Genomic DNA, 11,463 nt, shown 5'->3' with positions numbered 1-11,463 from the left:
CTAATTTTTGTACTTTTAGTAGAGATATGGTTTCACCATGTTGGCCAGGCTGGTCTCAAACTCCTGACCTCAGGTGATCCACCCACCTTGGCCTCCCAAGGAGGTTATGATTTAAAGGGAACTTACACATTTTGTTTTGTTTAAATCATTGAGAACAATGAAAAGAACTGTTATTTATATTTGGAGCAAGCCAATCGCTAAAGGAATAAACTCAGTGCTTGAAATGGATTGTTTTCTCCTTCACCTGTTGAGGAAAATATTCTTTAAATTAATTTAATAAAAGTACTATGCACTAACCACAAGCCAGCACTTGGAAGAAAACAGTGATCCAGTTATGATCACTGTGAATAAGTTGTGTCAGGCTAACTTCCTCCTACTTCTTTGTTTTTAACAAGTTTGCAAATTAACAGTTTAGAAAATGTAATCCATATGTATAACTATCTAAATTTCATCAAAGATTTTAACTAAGTTGATTGAGATGTGGACAAGGTAATGGACAACAGGAAACCTGTAACAGATCTAATGACCTTGTCTAACAGTTACTGGTTTCTGGGTCTTTATCAGTCTGAAAGGAGGTTTTTTTTGGTGCCACACTGTATTAATTGTCCCTTGCCTATTGTGAACAACAGATCTTTCCTCTAAGCGCTTCTCAGATCCATTCACTTCCCTCCACCTCACTACATATCTTGGTAGCAGTCCTGGCTCTCTTTCATCTGGGTCCCTGCAATGACCAATCTCTGCCTCCAGTCTTGCTTCCTTCTGGTTTTTAACCACATTTGAAAAGAGTGCCCATCTTTCCTGATTTGCCCAGTTTATGCCTGTTGTCCCAGAATAAAGCCTGTTCATTCTCAAAAGTGCCTCCATTGGGTGAAATTATATGCCTAACTTTAAAGAGTATGATTCTAACCACATCACTCCCCCACTTAACCCTTTCAGTGGTTTATTCCTGTCCTTACAGTAAAGCCCACATTTGTTCAGCTTTTTTTTTTTTCACTTCTTAATATCCACTAAACTATAAGTTCCAAGAGGACAGGGATTATTTGGTTTTATTTTGGTCTTATTTGATAACTACCAAAACCCCAGGGCCTATACTAGCACCTAGTACATAGTAGGTGCTCAACTACATGTTAAATAATTAGCTTGTAAGGGGTCCACAGTTTGAGCACTGCCTACCTATTCAACTTCATCTCTGCCCTCTATTCGCAGTCTAATCTTCAGTCAGACTGTACTGTATTCAGTTCCTTTCTCACCTCTAGGCCTTTACATATGTTCGTACATGTTCCTCCTTGCCCCACCTCTACCTCTAGCATCCCCCCAATCTCCTGCCTAATTCCTTTAAAGTAACTTCCTTTGGGAGGCCCTCCCCAACCCTTTAGTTAGGAAATGTCCTCCTGCTGTGTATGCCCACATCACTCTGCACTTCTCCTAGACTAATACTCATCATATTTTACATTTAACAATTTTTGGTCTCTCACTCTGCTAGTCTGTTTGTTCTGTGATCACACTTACACATACTCCCAGCACCCAGTACAATGTCCACCACCTGAGACATAATTAATAAATAACTCCTGAATTAATTAAATAGGCTGATATGATCTTAAAAGTACAACATAAAGATGAAACGGGAGGATAGTCCTCCCTTACCTGCAATGGATTATGTTCAGTTCTAGGTACCATGTGTTAAGCTCCTGCCTCCTCAGAGAAAAGCAATCAGGAAGATTAATAGAGTGTTAACCAGAAATGGAGATGAGAGAGAGAGAGAGAGAGACAGAGGGAGGAAAGAAATGAGGGATGAAGGGCCTTGAAATTTCTAGAAAAAAGATTAAACATGTTTTATATGACCCTGGCAGCACCAATAGAAGAAAATTAGAAAACAAGAAGTTTGGGCTTTTTAGCAGTCAAAACTACCTGAAGATAAATGCGTTGTCTGTGAGGCACTGAGTTTCCTGTCTCCAGAGGCATTCATAATAGGCCAAACTGTGAGTTGGTAGAGATGTAAAGTTAGACTATTTTTAGTAGTAAATAGCAGAGAAGAAAAGTAGTGAAGATTGAAGCGGCTAAGCAGCTTGGAAAGTCAGATTGGAAAGGAAATCCAAAAAAGGCCCTAGTGCATACCTCACTGAGCTAGGTGTGAATTAATCCCTGTCTCCATTCCACATGTTTATGAAGGAAAACAGGCTGGATTAAGTAGAACAAAAGGGAAGGCTCAGTAAGCAGGATACTAATGATGATGTAGTCACTGAAGAGAAAATATGAATCATAAAAATGCAGTTGATGGCAATCCATTCCTGTTTAAAATACAATAAAAATGTACAAATAGATACTGAAATCAGTAGTCAACTTTTAATAATAACAAAGAAAAAGAAAAATCTGTTCACTTTAATTCTAGGTGAAAAGAAAGAACTGATCTTTTTCAAAATAAATAATATTTGATAATGCTCATGTTCACAGACTTAGCTCCTGAACAATTAATAATTTTTAAAAAACAAGCAAAGAGATGGAGTTGACATCCACTTAATTCTATGAGCACACACACTTCTAACCACTTCATATTCTTAACTCATGCTTTGAGTCACTGGTGTAGAAGTGCATGAATTATTGAGCCCTGCATTAAGACTCCAGGAGGCAAACTGACGACACTGATCTATGCTTTGGAGGCTTTGTTGTTTTGTTGACTTAGTGGAGCAAGAAAGAAATTCCCAGCTGCCAAGTCTGAAGAAGTGGGTGGGCCTCTCTCATTCATGGGAGCCAGTCCAGGGGAGTAGACCACTGTTCCCAGGAGGGCTTCCAAAACAACTTCTGAATAATTCATGGTCTGAATTGGAGCAGCCTGCAACATGGAATTTTATAATGCCCTCATGTTTGACTACCATGCAGGCCCTTTTCAAGAACCTATTCCAGAGCTTCACTAAGAGGGATATCGGCTGGTTTATAAAACACGCTGGAGTATGCCCTGGAACTTATTTCCCCCCAGCCTCCTCTGAGCTATGCTATGACCTTGCATAAGTCTGTCTTTCTCTGAGGGGACAAGTCTGAAATTTGAATACCTCAATTTTCATAATTAATATTTTGGGCTAAACATACTAAACATAAATGAAAATGCTTTTTACAGCTTTGATGACCATACCACTTTCCACCACTACTCCCCAATACACACACCCCCACACACACAGAGCATTTTCAAATCCAAATATAAAGAAAGATTTTACTCTCTAGTTAGAAAAGAAGCACAGCAAGAGATAAAATATGCAATGCCAGTTAAAGTCAACATTCTAAAACATAGAGGGCTTGGTTCTCAGGACAGATTGTCTTATTCTCACAATGGTTTTCTAAAGACCTTGGACTGAAGTCAGAGAGTATCTGCCAAGGATCACAGCCTTCCCCCACAACCCACCCCACCCAGAGTCACTATCAGCCACTGGGTGGTACAGGAGACAGGCTATCAGCACACAGTCTGGGAACCCATCTGGAGGAGACTTCTACTCCATGAGGGACTGTTCCACAAAGAATTAACTCCCAGGAATCCTCAGCATGAAGCTCAGTTCAAATGTAGTGTTCTAAGTGAAGGAAGACTTGTTAGCTAATAAAATAATGGAGTCTGGCTATCAGGCATCAAGTCACTGCAAATTGGCAGCGACAGGATGAATAGGGGACTGATAGAATGGGGCCTGAGCACAGGTAGCTCTCTTCATGGAGGGGGTGCAAACAAGACTCTTTGAGTGTCAGCTTCCTCTTATGTAAAGTAAGGGGGTTGGTCTAGGTTCCAGCTAACTTCTAAGCCATTCCCTGATTCTATTATTATCTATAATTTCATCATTAACTCTTTTCTTATAAATTACATGCCTGATTCCAGAATCAAAGCATCTCTGGTAACCTAAATCTACCAGTTAGCAACAAATAAAGCAGAAACATTCAGACCGGGACCCCAATGTGGCTGCCATGATTTGCTGTTCATGTTGTCAATTGTCATCTAAAAAAGTAGTCTTCCTAATTGGGACTTCTAGAATATAAATTGTGGCAAATGATTAAAAAATCCTTCTCAAGATTTTTCTTTGGAGTAAAAATCGTATCTCCTTTCCTTGAAATATCTACACTTCAGTAGGGGCAGGGGCCAGTGCTGAGATAGGAAATGGGTAGTACTAGAGTGGAAAGGGAGGATATGGTCTAAATAAATAAAAGGTTGAGAAATACCTCCACTGTGAAAGATCAAAAAAATTATGATAATTTACCTTAGACAATGGGATAAATTACTTAGATATTCACCAAAATAATCCCACTCCCTCCTACCATTACCCCTGTTTCAACAGATTGGGTAGGGAACTGAGGAGGAGCACTGACATTACAGCTGCCAGCCTAGAGTTGGATAAACTACTCTGCCCCTGCCCACCAGCAGCAACAACAGTCTACAAGCCAATCAAATTTTCCAAGGGTCCTTCTTGTGGTAAAATGTAATATGAGGTTACAATGGAAACTTCTCTGTATCAATAGCTAGAAGAATCCCAGAAAGTACTATAAAGAACTGTTCCAAATCCATTTCATTTTTTGCATCAGTTTATTTTCCCCCAAAATCTGCCTTCTTTCTCATTCCTTCCTTTTCCTGCTCAGCTTTTACAAAAAGCAATCCAGGTTCATTGTCTCTACATCCTCTCCCCAATGTAAAGCAGCTTACCATTCCACGCTTGCTTCTCCTGTTCTCTCTCCTACCACTCAGATGAGATATGACACCGAGTGAGAGACACAGCCCCCTGACGTCATCCTTCTTACAATCTAATGGGGGAACCCAGCTAATTCGTTTACAATTCATCTCCTTCCATTACTTTCTTGCCTAGGCAAATGTTACTCCCTCACCATGGAATGAATGCCCACCGCTCTCTTCTCTCCCTAGCAACCACCTATTCGCCTTTTTGGTTGAAGCTCAGATGGCAACTTGTGATGGTTAATACTGTCAACTTGATTAGATTGAAGGATGCAAAGTATTTTCCTGGGTGTGTCTGTGAGGGTGCTGCCAAAGGAGATTAACATTTGAGTCAGTGGACTAGGAGAGGCAGACTCATCCTCAGTCTGGGTGGGCACCATCTAATCAGCTGCCAGCATGGCTAGAATAAAGTAGGCAGAAAAAAGTGGAAAGAACAGACTTGCTGAGTCTTCTGGCCTTCATCTTTCTCCCATGCTGGATGCTTCCTGTCCTTGAACATAGGACTCCAAGTTCTTCAGCTTTTGGACTCTTGGACTTACACCAGTGGTTAGACAGTGGCTCTTGGGCCCTCAGCCACAGACTGAAGGCCGCACTGTTGGCTTTCCAACCCTTGAGGTTTTGGGACTCAGACTGGTTTTCTTGCTCTCAGCTTGCAGACAGCCTATTGTGGGACTTCACCTTGTGATCATATGAGTCAATACTCCTTAGTAAACTACCCCTCACACGTACATCTATCCTATTAGTCCTATCCCTCTAGAGAACCCTGACTAATACACATCTCCTCTGTGAAACCTTCCTCTCCTCCCTCGGGTAGACTTAAATGCTTGTTTCCCCATGTTCCCACAGCGCTTAGTACATAGTCAACATGGGATCAGTAGTCAAGAGGGTTAACTGACCACCCAAAGCACACATTATATGGTCAGTTTTTGGGAGGGGTTTTATTTGTTAGTTTGTTTATGTGCATCTGTTTAATCATTAGGGTGGTAAATTCTGTGAGGGGAGCATGTGTTTTCTCTCTGTAGCTCCAGTGCCCAAAAGTCATCTTTGGCTTATCCTTTTCTCTCTTCCATCAGAGTCCTACTTTGATCAAAGTCTTGACATATACCTCAGAAGTACTGGCTCTCTCTACTGCTCTCTAGCCCCACACTCACAACCTCATGCCAGCCCTTGTCTTGTCTCACCTGACCTGTAACATTCCCCACTTCCAGCTCTCCCCCAACTGACTGATCTTTCAAGTTGTCGAAAAAGTGATTTTCTAAAACATAGATCAGATTGTGTAACTTCCCTATTCAATAGGATAAAAGTCTTAATTCCTTAGGATGGCTCCAACTCACCTCTCCAGTCCCATGTCCTACCTCCCCTCTGTGACTTGCCTGTCCCCACCAGCTATTTATTTACCTAACACCTCAGTTACATCACCTGGCACATGCCATGTTTTCTCATGCTTCTATGCCTTTTCACGTGCTCTTCATCCTACCTTGAACCCCACTACCACTAGTCTATTCCCTCTCCTCCTCAAACATACATACCAGCATAAGCACATGCATGCACGCACACATCTTTTCCTGGAAAACTACTATTTGGGATAAGAGTCCAGCTCAAATGTTGCCTTCTCTCTGAAGCTTTTCCTGAGTCTGACAGAGTTCATTTGCCATATTTTACCCACATTACTTTGTATTAATGTGCTGCATTTTAATTCTGTCTATGCACCTGTGTCCCTTAACAGTACTGTAAACTTACTGGTACCCATGATACACTTTATTTATCTTTGTAATGCACACAAGTCATGTAGTACTGACATATAGGAGGTTCTTAATAAATGCTTTTACCACTCCTGAAGATGGTTGTGGAGTCTTCATGCCTGGAACTATGCAAAAAGAAAATATAAAACATTTAACCTGAAGGCTGGGGCTACTCACTGGTTCACAGGTAGAGGGAAAGACTAGACAATCCTTCAAGGACCTTCTCAGTTCTAGTCTGATTCTCACAGCATTTACAGAATACCTACAATAGGCCAAGCACCATGCTAGGTAACTGTTTAAAATCAGTCATTTTACTCATTTCTTACAACAAACCTGAGAGGTAGGCAAATTATTTCTATTTCAATGCTGAAGAAAAAAAAAAAAAAAAAACTCAGAGAAAAGACTTGCCCAAGTTCCTGCACTTACTCAGCAGCAGAGCCTCCACATCTGGCATGCAATTCAACAATAAGCCTGCACAACAGGAAGCGAGCCCTTTTTAAACACTGAAGGATAGCAACACCCCACTGATCCTCAATGAATGGGAAAGAGCAATCTACTGATAATAAATGAACACACAGAAATCAAATTATTTTTCCTGTAGCCCAAGTGAGCTCTGGTCTCTGTTGGGATTAAGCCTTATAATGTGCAAAGCAACTTTAATAAAAACCAACACAAATTCAATCCTAATCATAACTGCAGGTAGAAATATCCCCTACAGGAAGGAGAAAGATTTCAGAGGCAATGAATAAAGCTAATTACTCCCTCATATCATACTTAGCAAAACCCAAAACAAAAAACTAGATGGCCTCCCTTTAATGATCCCCTGATTCACTACTTACTGTGCTTTGTAACAGCTACCTACTTCCCTGTTTGCTGCCTCCTTTCCAGCACTGGCCTCCTGAACTCTGTTTTTCCCCTCATCCTATGCCATTTATAGCAGAGCCTGACACTGATTCCTTGATCTCACTAGGTTCCACCCCTTCAGTCTAAGATGATCTTCCAAAGCTTCTCAAATATATATATTCAGGCCTTGTGCAGTGGCTCACACCTGTAATCCCAGCACTTTGGGAGGCTGAGGCAGAAGGACCACTTGAGCCTAGGAGTTAAAGAGTAGCCAGGGCAATATAGTGAGACCTCCATCTCTACAAAAAAAATTTTTTTAATTAGCTGGGCATGGTGGCATGTGCTTATGGTCCTAGCTACACAGGAGGCTGGAGTGGGAGGATCGCTTGAGCCCAGGAGCTTGAGGCTACAGTGAGCTGTGATCATGCCACTGCACTCCAGCCTGGGCAAAAGGGCAAAACCACGTCTCAAAAAATGCACGTGCACACACGCACACACACTCAGTGGCCAAAACTGAAACAATTTGAGCAATGTATTAAAAAATAAATAACCATAGTATTGGATTATAATTCAAGAATAAAATAAATATCCATGAGTCTATGCTGATATAAATGATTGAATAAATAAATGCAGGAGTAAAATGTTCCTTACAGAAAAATTTCAATTAATAAATGTAGGGGAATGTGGGAAACAGAAAATCACCAATATAACAGTTGATTGCTACAGGCAAGATCTATTGATGAATGCTACAATCAATGGGCAAAATTTTTAGGAAAAAGAGGATAGGCCAGGCACAGTGGCTCATGCCTATAATCCCAGCACTTTGAGAGGCTGAGGTGGGCGGATCACCTGAGATCAGAAGTTTAAGACCAGCCTGGCCAACGTAGTGAAACCCCATCTTTACTAAAAATACAAAAATTAGCTGGATGTGGTTGCGGGCACCTGTAATCCCAGCTACTTGGGAGGCTGAGGCAGGAGAATTGCTTGAACCCAGGAGGCGCAGGTTGCAATGAGCCAAGATTGCACCACTGCACCCTGGTTTGGGCGACAGAGCAAGACCCAGTCTCAAAAAAACAGAAAAGAAAAAAGAAAAAGAGGATAACTGCATAGCCTCAAAATATCTCCCACCAGATTTACTAATGACTATGGTGCTTTTAACAGGAATCCAGATTCTTTGATAGACCTCCCTCCAAGAGGTAGAACTCAATTTCTCTTCCCTTGAGTGTGACTAAACTTAGTGACTTGCTTCTTTTTTTTTTTTTTTTTTTTTGAGACGGAGTCTGGCTCTGTCGCCCAGGCTGGAGTGAGTGGCCGGATCTCAGCTCACTGCAAGCTCTGCCTCCCGGGTTTACACCATTCTCCTGCCTCAGCCTCCGGAGTAGCTGAGACTACAGGCACCCGCCACCTCGCCCGGCTAGTTTTTTGTATTTTTAGTAGAGACGGGGTTTCACCATGTTAGAGCCAGGATGGTCTCGATCTGCTGACCTCGTGATCCGCCCGTCTCGGCCTCCCAAAGTGCTGGGATTACAGGCTTGAGCCACCACGCCCGGCCAGTGACTTGCTTCTAATGGACAGATCATAGAAAGGGAAAAATACACATTTTAATGACAAATACCATATTAACCATGTGATCAAGGTTAAAATCACCAGTAATCTGTTGTATGGCTATTATAAGCCCTCCAATTTGATGTGATGAGAAAGGTACATCACTTTCGTGGTACTCTCCTGAAAACTGATAACCTCAGCCTATTCAGGAGGAAACACAAGACAGACTCAAATTGAGGGACATTTTACAAAATACCTGACCATTAGTCTTCAAAAGTGTGAAGGTCATAAAAGATAAGGAAAGACAGACAAATTGCAATAAACTTGAAGAAACTGAGGACATAGGATGACTAAATCCAATGTAGGACCCTGGATTGGACACTGGAATAGAAAAGAGGATATTAATGAAAAAAAAAGTCTATGCAGTAGTTAATAGTGATATATTAATATTAATTTCTTAATTTTGAGAAAGCTACCATAATTATGTCTGATGTCAACATTAAAGGAAGATGGGTGAAGGGTACATATGAGAGCATTCTTTATTACTTTTATAATTCTTTCATAAATAAAATTATTTTAAAAGAAAAAGTTTTTTAAAATATGACTTTTCTTTTTTCTGCTTTTTGTATGTATTTTACATTTCTATTTAAAAATTGTTTTTAAACTGAGCATGTTTTTCTTCAAAAATCAAAAACAAATAGGAAAATGTTCATTTTTAAAGATCAACTTTTTGGAAAAGGCTCCTGTCAGAAGGATAAATTGCTCTTTATCCTGTACTTCCCCCCAATTTTTTCTGTACAAAAACTCTACTGCAACACTCAGTTCATCCTATTTTATTTTAGAGTTGTTACGCGTCTCTCTTTTTGGCAACTCTCCAGAGGCAAGGGCCGTTTTACTCCCACGCAGCACTTAGAATCCGATGAGTGTTAGCTGAGTTTTTGTCATGGAAGGAAGCCTAATAAAGGTCAGTCCCTGAGCCAACCCTGGCTTTGGGACCAGCCTGCCAGATGCTCATTTCTCCAGACCTCCTCTGCACCTGGGACCTCAGCAGGTGTCTGCTGTGCTCTGATGCAGCGTTTTACCAGAGTTCTAAGGCCAATCAGTCCAACAATGATTCAAATCTCTACTATATCTGCTTAATATTGAAAATACATCCTGTATGATGATTGATCCTTAGCAGTAGGCTTCTCATGCTGATGCAGGCATTTTTCTTTTTTTTTTTTTTTGAGATGGAGTCTCGCTCTGTCGCCCAGGCTGGAGTGCAGTGGTGCGATCTCCGCTCACTGCAAGCTGCTCCACCGCCTCCTGGGTTAACGCCATTCTCCTGCCTCAGCCTCCCTAGAAGCTGGGACTACAGGCGCCCGCCACCACGCCCGGCTAATTTTTTTGTATTTTCAGTAGAGACGGGGTTTCACTGTGTTCGCCAGGATGGTCTGGATCTCCTGACCTCGTGATCCGCCCGTCTCGGCCTCCCAAAGTGCTGGGATGACAGGTGTGAGCCACCACGCCCAGCCGCAGGCATCTTTTAATCTGACTCACATCTCATCATTTTCCCTCCCTTCTCATTATCCCCTGAGGAACCCCACCCACCACCCTAGCTCCAAAGTAAGCAAGCCCTGCACCTATCCTCAGAATGTTTCATCCACCTCCCAGTGTTATTGAAATCATGGCTATCCTGTTATGACAGTCCTCTTGAGAGGCTAAAAATCAGAATACACCTAGAGTTAACTGCTCTGGCTCACTGCATACATAACCCCCTACTCAACACAGGTCAGAAACCAAAAAGAGAGGGAGAAAAACAGGGGAAACAAAGTATATCCAAATTCCTTTAGATCTAAAACTTTACAAGAAAATAAGCAAGAGTTCATTTTTATGCAGAGAACAGTTTTTTGGCTTCATATGTTGAGCATCAACCACAGGATTTGCACAAGAGCAGGGATTCCAAGTTCTGAACTAAGCAAGTGTAAGAAGTGTCAAAGACCAAATTCTAGCCACAACTTTTGGTGCTTTACCACAGTCCTAACATTTGTAATTGGAAATACAGAGTTCCAGAGTTCCAGAATAGGAAGTTGAGAGCTGAAGGTGTACCCTCTGTGGAGCCATAGCTAATGCACGTGATGTTTCAGAACCCTTAAGGCTTTAATACTTTTCAAGCTAGGTAAGCAACAACCTAAACATGGTGCTCTTTGATGCCCTCTTTCAGTTCTGTAGGACACAATGGTCTGGATGTGGTTTCAGAGTCACTTGGATGTGCTGAAAGTTAGCTTCTTTTTCCTCTCAGTAAAGTGCAGCTGGTATTTTTTTTTCTTTTTCATCTGAAAACCTTCATTATCATTTGAACAATAAATAACTGGTAGCAAAACCACATACAAGGAGAGAATGCTCATCCCCTGGCTAAGGCAGCCATAAATGCTACAATGCAGATTGTGCATTACACACGGATGTCCTTCACATCACAGATACCACAGATTAGCATATTTATTAGTGTGACTTTCCAGAAGATGGCAGTTTAAAGTATCCTATTCCAATTAAATCAATCTATTATGACAATTTCCTAAAGGTGGATGTAAGGTGTTTCGAGAAAGGAATGTCTTTTTCTAATTTTCACAAAGGTACCACATGGGTTAGTAGCAGCTA

General features: G+C 41.4%; 1 protein-coding gene across 1 annotated transcript in view; it reads right to left on the bottom strand.

The window, feature by feature from the left end:
* Nucleotides 1-11,463, bottom strand: part of AKAP6 (A kinase (PRKA) anchor protein 6) — a 524,753-nt gene that overhangs the window by 485,550 nt on the left and 27,740 nt on the right. The gene's annotated exons all lie outside the window — the stretch shown is intronic.

Source organism: Colobus angolensis, unplaced genomic scaffold (assembly GCF_000951035.1).
Source record: "Colobus angolensis palliatus isolate OR3802 unplaced genomic scaffold, Cang.pa_1.0 Scaffold202, whole genome shotgun sequence".
Lineage (NCBI taxonomy): Eukaryota > Metazoa > Chordata > Mammalia > Primates > Cercopithecidae > Colobus > Colobus angolensis.
Note: the sequence above shows the minus strand (reverse complement) of the source record. Positions and strands in the feature narration are given on the sequence as shown.